We start from the raw sequence: 8,926 nt of genomic DNA, 5'->3' as shown, positions 1-8,926 counted from the left end.
ATTTATGTCTTCGCTATATGTATAATTTATTTTTATCTATTGTTACCATTTTACACAAATGAAATCATAATGCCATAACCAGTTTTTATTCTTTCCTCGTAGAAAATGAAAGATATATATATATATATATATATATATATATATATAAAACTAAAATTATCTTATGTGTTAGAGACGGCAAACAACAGATAACAATTCGATTAATACAAAACATGCAGCATTTCTTATAGTCATAAATACTGTATATCTAAATATAGCTATCTATCTATGTGCATATATATACCGTATATCATACAGTATATATAATTATATATACAATTATAAATACATATACATATATATAAATATATATATATATATGTATATATACACACATACACACATATATATATATACAGTATATATATATATATATATATATATATATATATATATATATACAACAACAACAAAAATACAACCGTTTACTATTCCATTGCACGACAAATTTCTCAGACATGTCGTTAATCATGTCTGAGGATTTGCCAGTCTTCATCACCACGACTTTCTTCTGACCGCTTAAATATATATATATATATATATATATATATATATATATATATATATATATATATATATATATGTATATATATACATATATATATACATATATATATATGTATATATATATATATGTATATAAATATATATATATATATGTATATATATATATATATATATATATATATGTATATATATACATATATATATATATATATATATATATATATATGTATATATATATATGTATATAAATATATATATATATATATATATATATATATATATATATATATATATATGTATATATATATATATATATATATATATATATATATATTACTTAAGAGAGAGAAAGAGAGAAATGTTACCTGTAAACTCATAAATCTTTTAGATGACATTCAAATACAAACTAGATTATTCATATCTAAAATTTTAGGGTGGAAGTAGTAACTGAAATTTGATGAAGAGTAAAGAATAGTCACAATAACAACTAGAGGGGCACTCAGCAGAGCGCAGACCTCCGCCGCGGCAGCTTATTTCTCTATCTTTTGCTCGACCTTGACCTTCAACATGTATTAATTGGCGTGGATTTTCATACACTCAAATATGAACGAGGTTTGAAGCCTCTGTGACATCGATGACAAATCATGATTAATTATGTGAACTGGACATTTTGCCTGACCTAGACCTCGACCTTAGACCTTGACCTTCCAATATTTAATCATTTTCAGCTTTTTACATAACAGTTAATCCCTGCAAGTTTCCTAATCTGCGATCAAAATTGTGGTCAGGAAGCTGTTCACAAACACACAAACAAACCCACAAACAGGGGGTAAAACATAACCCCTTCCAACTTCGGTGGCGGAGGTAATTAATATATATTTGAAATGATACAATAAACTGGCCTGATTACATGAAGGTAGGATAAGCATGAATCTAGTTTATTTGAAATAGACCAAATCTATCTATCCAAGATTCACTAATAAAACTAAAATATAAAATGAGATAAAAAACTAACTCATCAAAATGATGATTCAGTAATCTCAAACTGAGGATTAACTTGAGGCGGATCGCAGGTTCTGAAGAAACTTGGCTAATGGCAGCCGTGTTCGGAGTCATTTTAGTGTGACTGTACATGTACGTAATCATTTTGGTTTGGCCATAAACTATGCTACAGGAATTTGTGTCAGCTTAAAATATTCAATTCTCCGCATACATATTTTGCCAGTATTTTAGTACTTTGCTGAGAGAGAGAGAGAGAGAGAGAGAGAGAGAGAGAGAGAGAGAGAGAGAGAGTTCTTTTGGTGGCCTGATATATGAGACGAGATCATAATCAATCGTATCATGTTTAATTATCTATTCTACTTCTTTGTGTTGTTATGAAGTTAGGCAGCTGGTTCTTCCTGGCATCATCTTCTTCGACAAATCGAATTCTCATTTTCTCTCCTTTCAATTTGAGGGCTTTTGCCGCCCTTGGAAGAACAGGTACGATTCTCTGCTTGCAATTGGCACGATGGTCGTCTCTTCGTTTTGGATCCGAAAAAAGAATATTTACAATAAACAAATAACGATCGTCAACGGGAAGTGTAATAGACAAATATTAATATAGAGAAAAATTAATTTGGATTTAGGTAAACCACTTCGGATGCTGATAATCTTTGGACTATTTTGAAGATGGAGTGTTGGGAAGAATTATGATTGAGTAGAAATAGAATGGCATAATCATAGTTAAATTGATCAATCAACGCCACACCGCCGCGTTCGTCAGTTGAGTAATCAACTTTCCACTTCAGTAAGGCGAGTTCTGTTCTAGTTGTGATACAAACAAATCTGGCCACACAAGTTGACAGCGACAAGAGCTTTAGGTTATCACTTAAGCGATAAGGAGTTTAGAGTTGACTCAACGAAGGGAACACGGATATCTTGTGGTTACTAAGGATGTGCGTAGCGATTCCCATTGTACTACAGTAGTACTGATTCTCATGGAAGTAAATAGAGATGATTCTTACTAACTTTTTCTATCATGACATCGTTTTCTGCAAAATTATTTCATATATACGAATGCAAATTTCTTTCAATACCCATGGTGTTTACTAGGGGAGAGAGAGAGAGAGAGAGAGAGAGAGAGAGAGAGAGAGAGAGAGAGAGAGAGAGAGAGAGAGAGAGAGAGAGAGAGAAACATACTCTAATCTTAAATTAAAATTTCACTGTTCTATCTATGTCATCGTAGAGTATGTTATGCCGAAGGATACGGAACCAATGCACATTTAAAAAGATATTTTACTGGAAATGTGAAAGGAATCTTAAATTTACATTTACTTCAAAAATCTGTTATTCATCTCGCAGATGTCATCGTTATACTACAAAAGTGTTTCATAACTTTTGATAGAATAAAAAGAGAGCAGGATAGACTGAAGAGCGTCTCCTCATGAATAACAAATGATGAAATCTCTTTATCTCAAGTAGCAGTCTGAGTAACGTTCGGGTTTTTTATTTTCCCTTCCAGCATGTGGATGCTGTCGGGGCTGGAAAAATGATATATACAATGTAAAAAGATAATATAAAAATTGAATAAAATAATAAAAATAGATTACTTGAATGTTCTTAATCCAGCAGGTCAAAGGTAATAGAAATGGCAGAAAGACAACGTATTAATCAAAACAATAAAACTAAAATTTTAGCCTAAAGTTCTCAATGCAAGAGAGTTTCTTGTATTTGGACGGAACATTCAGATTTGAAATAAGGCCAATAAATCTGTAATTTGAAGAAATATTGTTGAATAAATCATAAAACGATCATCAAAAAATTATAAGAAAGAAAACTGAAGTTCTGGGAATTAGTAATGTCGTATGTTAATATAGGTTGTGGGCTTTACTTGTCCGAAGTGCGTAGTGGGGCCAAAATGTACATATAACCTATTTCTTATCCGTCTAAATTCTTTTTCAAATAGATTGTGAATGTTACAGTATGAATTAAGTGATTTATGATTTTTATTGCATGATTATTTTACTTACCAAAATCAAAAGATTTTCAGTTAACAACCACCTCCCCACCTCACTTTGGCTACTACCTCTAATATGGAGGATAGGCCTACAGGGATAGAGGAGGTTCAGGGCCACCCAGGAGACGAAGGAAGAGTGTCCTATGACACCGAAGAAGGACATTGCTAGGTAGAGGATAAGAATAGCACAAAGCAGTAGGGCACACTTGCATTTGGTTCAAGCGGCACTGTGTCACAATGAGGCCTAAAATACTAGACTCTGTAGACAGGAAAGCATCTAGCGAAAGGGAGGAAATAAGTCTTGAATAGAAGCGTGAAATGAATCTCTCATTAAAGTAATTTCTGGCGGTTCTTTCCTGAAGTAAATGAAAAAGAAATATCTTCGATTAGCGAGAATCCAAATTAATAGCAATTGTAATGAAGAAGAAAGTGTGACACTGAACGGAAATGTGTTATTATGAGAAGCAGAGTTGGCAAGAAAAAAGAATTTTTTAACTTCCTTTACAATAAATGTTAATGTAACATTTCTTAACATTCGTATAAATAATGTTGATATTAATATTCATTTCATCTTTTCTGTGCAATTGAAGAATGTAGTAAACAGAAAACATCAAAATATGAGTCAAGTTTCGCTACCCTCCTTTCAACAGTCATCGTACAAGAGGACAACCCCATGGGCCATGTCAGTGTGTGGGGCGAAATCTACTTCAAACGAATAAGCGATTTATTATCGCTATGGAGATAACGTGTGGCCATTGGCGCTGTCCCTGTGTGAGAAGACTCGTTGCTGACGCGATTTCTCTCGGGTATATAAATGCCTTCGTCCTCTCATTGTGCCATTCGAAGCGAGAAGCTCACCCAGGAAGTCAAAACAACTGCTCTCATCTGCTGTAACTCAAGCTCCATCTCCAAGTAAAAAAATCTCCTTTCAAAGCTCACCGTCTAAGCTTCTATCAACTTCCCCTTATCTGGAAACCTTCCTCGAAACTTCCTTCTCCAGGACGATCCAGCAATCACCAGCATCCAAAATGGTCTTCCTTGTCCAAGCTGTCCAAGACCGAACAGGCCATCTCACTCCTGGTAAGATTAAGAAATGTTTTTTTTTTTTTTTTTTCACATCTGTTCTTTGTCGATATCTACATTGAAATGTATATTGAAAGTTTTTAATTAAATTCTGTTTAGTTAGAAAAACGTTTATAAGTAAAAGAGCTGGGTGGTACTGGAATTAATGTCATCTACCTACTTACATTCACGCGTTTTTTTTTTTAAAGTCGACATATAACTAATTCTAGGTTGTTAGAATATGCATTAAGTGAACTTTCTATTCAGCAAGCCATACCATAATTGCAAATACCAATTGTGAATCCCTCGTCACAGGGAATTCTTAATTACCCCAATTAGCTCTTTCGTCTTTATCTTGGCAGAAGAAGCAAAGAGTCGCAGCTGTTCTTCCGAGAGCGTCCGAAGCTTCCACAGTGACAGGAGCGGAAGCAGTAGCTCCACCTGTCAAGGCAACAGATGCAAGGGTGAAGCTGTGAGCCATCAAAACAGCAGCAACAACAACAACAATAACAAAAAACGCAGCAACAAAAACAAAAATGTCAATAAGAAATTACATAAGAAACAAGATACAATTGACAGTGATTTCGTAACATATTTCATCTGTCGTCGACCATGAGACTTCTCTCTCTCTCTCTCTCTCTCTCTCTCTCTCTCTCTCTCTCTCTGAATGCATCAAATTAACCTTGTTATTTACATCTATTCAAATACAGTTTTTTTAATGATGCAGACTTTCTGACGGTATATAGTTTATTTATTTTATTTATTTTCAACCTTTTTATACAAAAATAAATATATAGAAATTCCATTTTCTATTCTTTTCCTCTGTAATATAAATCATTAAAAAAACAATCAAATCAGTCACATAGATTTCTCAAGAAATCCTTTTGGGAAGATTTGTCTGAAGCTCAGATCAGAGAACTCATCATAACAACCGTATTCATCAACATTTTTGGTTAGAGACCTTATGTAAACATAAGTAAATATAAGTAAACAATGCTCGACTGGATCAAACCAAACCTTGGTAGCCATCAGAGCTCAAATTTCCTGCAGATAGAGATGACAAATTTCTTTCCAATAAACACTAAACACTAAAGTCTCAGAGAAGAAATAACTTTTGATAAAGTGATTCTTCCAACCGTAGGAAATGACAGGTTAAATACCTCCAGATTTATCTATCATTAAGGCAACTCATTAAATAAAGGTAAATTACAATTTACTCCTGAGTCTTTATTTGCAGCGCTGATGGCAGATGGCGCTGACAGAGTATGTCAATCTAGTGGTGCCAGTCGATATTAATCAGATCTCTGAGATGAAAAGAGCTTCTTATCTTTTCTTTAATCATAATCCTTCCTTGCCATTCTTTCATCAATTCCATTCATTTTTTCTTACTTGCAGTTAACCAAATTGGTTATAATTCTGGCTCTGTTGAGTATTGCAATCTTTACTCTCCCCCGAAAGGCCATGAAGTGTCAGTGATTAAGGAGCAGCTGAACTTGATTCATGAGAGAATAATGACTAAACCCACAAACGTAGAGATCAATTATTAGTATCGTAAGTATGGCAGACGATACCCAACTAATTGGTGAATAAATGGGCGGAAGAGGCTCTTCTCGACTTGGGAAGAAAACGAACGTAAATTATAATGTCATGAGACACATTACAGCAATTTAATATGGATTAAAACTGGATTTTGGATTAATTTTCCTTTCTTTACTTTTCAACAGGATCTGAATGTAATATACTTTGGTCCTGTATGTAATTATGTTGTGTTCTATTCCTAACAATGAAACCATCTCAAACATACAGGAATGTGAAAAATTAATATCAATTGCCTGTGGTATATAACTACAGTTGCTCACACTTATTTTTCCTCAATAGGTTCCAACTGACATGATTGCCACATATAGCAGAATAAAATTTTGATAACGTGTCAATTTCACTAATACTCTCTCTCACACACACACACACACACACACACACACACACAATTACTAGAAAAAAAAGAAGCGCCTAAGATGTTCTTGATAAACTGTACAATAGATCATTGCTATAAAAGGAGTGATATTCCTAAAACCTATTGAGAGTATATGACCTCATCACAGTACCCAAAGTAGAAAAGAATAAATGGAAGAAGAGATGGAATCAGTCAATGACAACTGTGTACCAACCGTGTGTCACACGATCGTACATAGTAACGACATTTCTCTTTTATATATATAGTCTCCTTTGTACCTTCGCTCTCCCCTCGCACTGATAATGACCTGAATAAACTTGTCTGTTTTTCTCACCGTTAAATGTTAAGAGAACCCATTGTTGGTTGAACAGGAAACTGCCTGTTATATGTTATGGCCTTCTTGCCTGGAATTGATGGATATATAAACTGATGTCCTGTAATAAGGTTACTCAGTTGCTTTCATCTCGCCTTTTGAGTCACAACCTACTCTTGGCTCGTCACTTTGGTGACCCCGGAGTGACTTGCTCCTCCCACCTCCCCCCCCCCCCCCCCCCCGACTCACTATTACTATGACGCCCTCAAAACATACCTTCTGCAGCAGTACTCACCGCCGCCAGACGCCCGTATAGCAAAGCTTTATCAGCTCTCTCAACAACCGTTGGGGGAGCAAACGGCTTCCTCGCCCTCAGGGAAATGACCAGTATAGCTTGTCTGCAACCTGCAGCAGATGACTCTCCTCGTGAGGAGAACCTACTGTTTACCCGAACCTGTATGCGCTGCCATACCCGATGTCGATAGTTTACCCATAAAGGACTTGATGACCAAAGACGACTACCTTATGGACAGCCACTTCACGACCTTGAAGACCTCCATCAACGCCTTTATACTACAAAAGTATTTCATAACTTTTGATAGAATAAAAAGAGAGCAGGATAGACTGAAGAGCGTCTCCTCGTGAATAACAAATGATGAAATCTCTATATCTCAAGTGGCAGTCTGAGTAACGTTCGGGCTCTTTATTTTCCCTTCCAGCATGTGGATGCTGTCGGGGCTGGAAAAATAATATATACAATGCAAAAATATAAGATGAAATGGAATAAAATAATAAAAATAGATTACTTGAATGTTCTTAAGCCAACAGGTCCAAGTTAACAGAAAGGGCAGAAAGACAATGTATTAAGCAAAACCATAAAACTGTAAAATTTTAGCCTAAAGTTCTCAATGCAAGTAAGTTTCTTGTATTTGGACGGAACATTCAGATTTGAAATAAGGCCAATAAATCTGTAATTTGAAGAAATATTGTTGAATAAATCATAAAACGATCATCAAATAATTATATGAAAAAAAAAACTGGTTATTGGAATTAGTAATATCGCATGTTAATAAAGGTTATGGGCTCTATTAGTCCGAAGTGCGTAGTGGGGCCAAAATTTACTTATAACTTATTTCTAATCCGTCTAAATTCCTTTACAAATAGATTGTGATGGTTCTTAATTACAGATAATATACTACATTTTTTGAATTATAGAGTGAATTCTACAGTATGAATTCCATAATTTATGATTTTTATTGCATAATTATTTTACTTACTAAAATCAAAAGATTTTCAGTTAACAACCACCTCCCCACCTCACCTTGGCTATTACCTCTAATATGGAGGAAAGGCCTACAGGGAGAGAAGAGGTTCAGGGCCACCCAGGAGACGAAGGAAGAGAGTCCTATGACACCGAAGAAGGATATAGCTAGGTAGAGAATTAAAGAGGGCACAAAGCATTAGGGCACACTTGCATTTGGTTCAAGCGGCACTGTGTCACAATGAGGCCTAAAAATACTAGACTGTAGACAGGAGAGCATCTTGCGAAAGGAAGGAAATCAGTCTTGAATAGAAGCGTGAAATGAATCTCTCATTAGAATAACTTATGTTGGTTCTTTCCTGAAGTAAATGAAAAAGAAATATCTTCGATTATCAAGAATCCAAATTAATAGCAATTGTGATGAAGAAGAAAGCGTGACCGTAAACGAACATGTGTTATTATGAGAAGCAGAGTTGGCAAGAAAAAAAAATTTTGAACTTCCTTTTCAATAAATGTTAATGAAACATTTATTAACACTCGTATAAATAATGTTGATATTTACTATTCATTTAATCTTTTCTGTGCAATTGAAGAATGTTGTAAACAGAAAACATCAAAATATGAGTCAAGTTTCGCTACCCTCCTTTCAACAGTCATCGTACAAGAGGTCAACCTCATGGGCCATGTCAGTGTGTGGGGTGAAATCTACTTCAAACAAATAAGCGATTTATTATCACTATGGAGATAACGTGTGGCCCTTGACGCTGTCCCTGTGTGAGATGATTCGATGGT

The 8,926-nt window shown here is 34.7% G+C and overlaps 1 protein-coding gene across 1 annotated transcript in view; it reads left to right on the top strand.

Annotated features, from left to right (window-relative positions):
- Positions 1 to 63, top strand: part of PGRP-LA (Peptidoglycan recognition protein LA) — a 1,494-nt gene extending 1,431 nt beyond the window's left edge. The window contains exon 3 of the mRNA XM_068373106.1: positions 1 to 63. This exon is cut by the window's left edge and continues 356 nt beyond it. The gene's annotated coding sequence lies outside the window, so the exon portion shown is untranslated.
- Positions 64 to 8,926: the final 8,863 nt, after the last annotated feature.

Source organism: Palaemon carinicauda, chromosome 5 (assembly GCF_036898095.1).
Source record: "Palaemon carinicauda isolate YSFRI2023 chromosome 5, ASM3689809v2, whole genome shotgun sequence".
Lineage (NCBI taxonomy): Eukaryota > Metazoa > Arthropoda > Malacostraca > Decapoda > Palaemonidae > Palaemon > Palaemon carinicauda.
The sequence above is the reverse complement of the archived record's forward strand: the minus strand, read 5'-3'. Positions and strand labels throughout refer to the sequence as shown.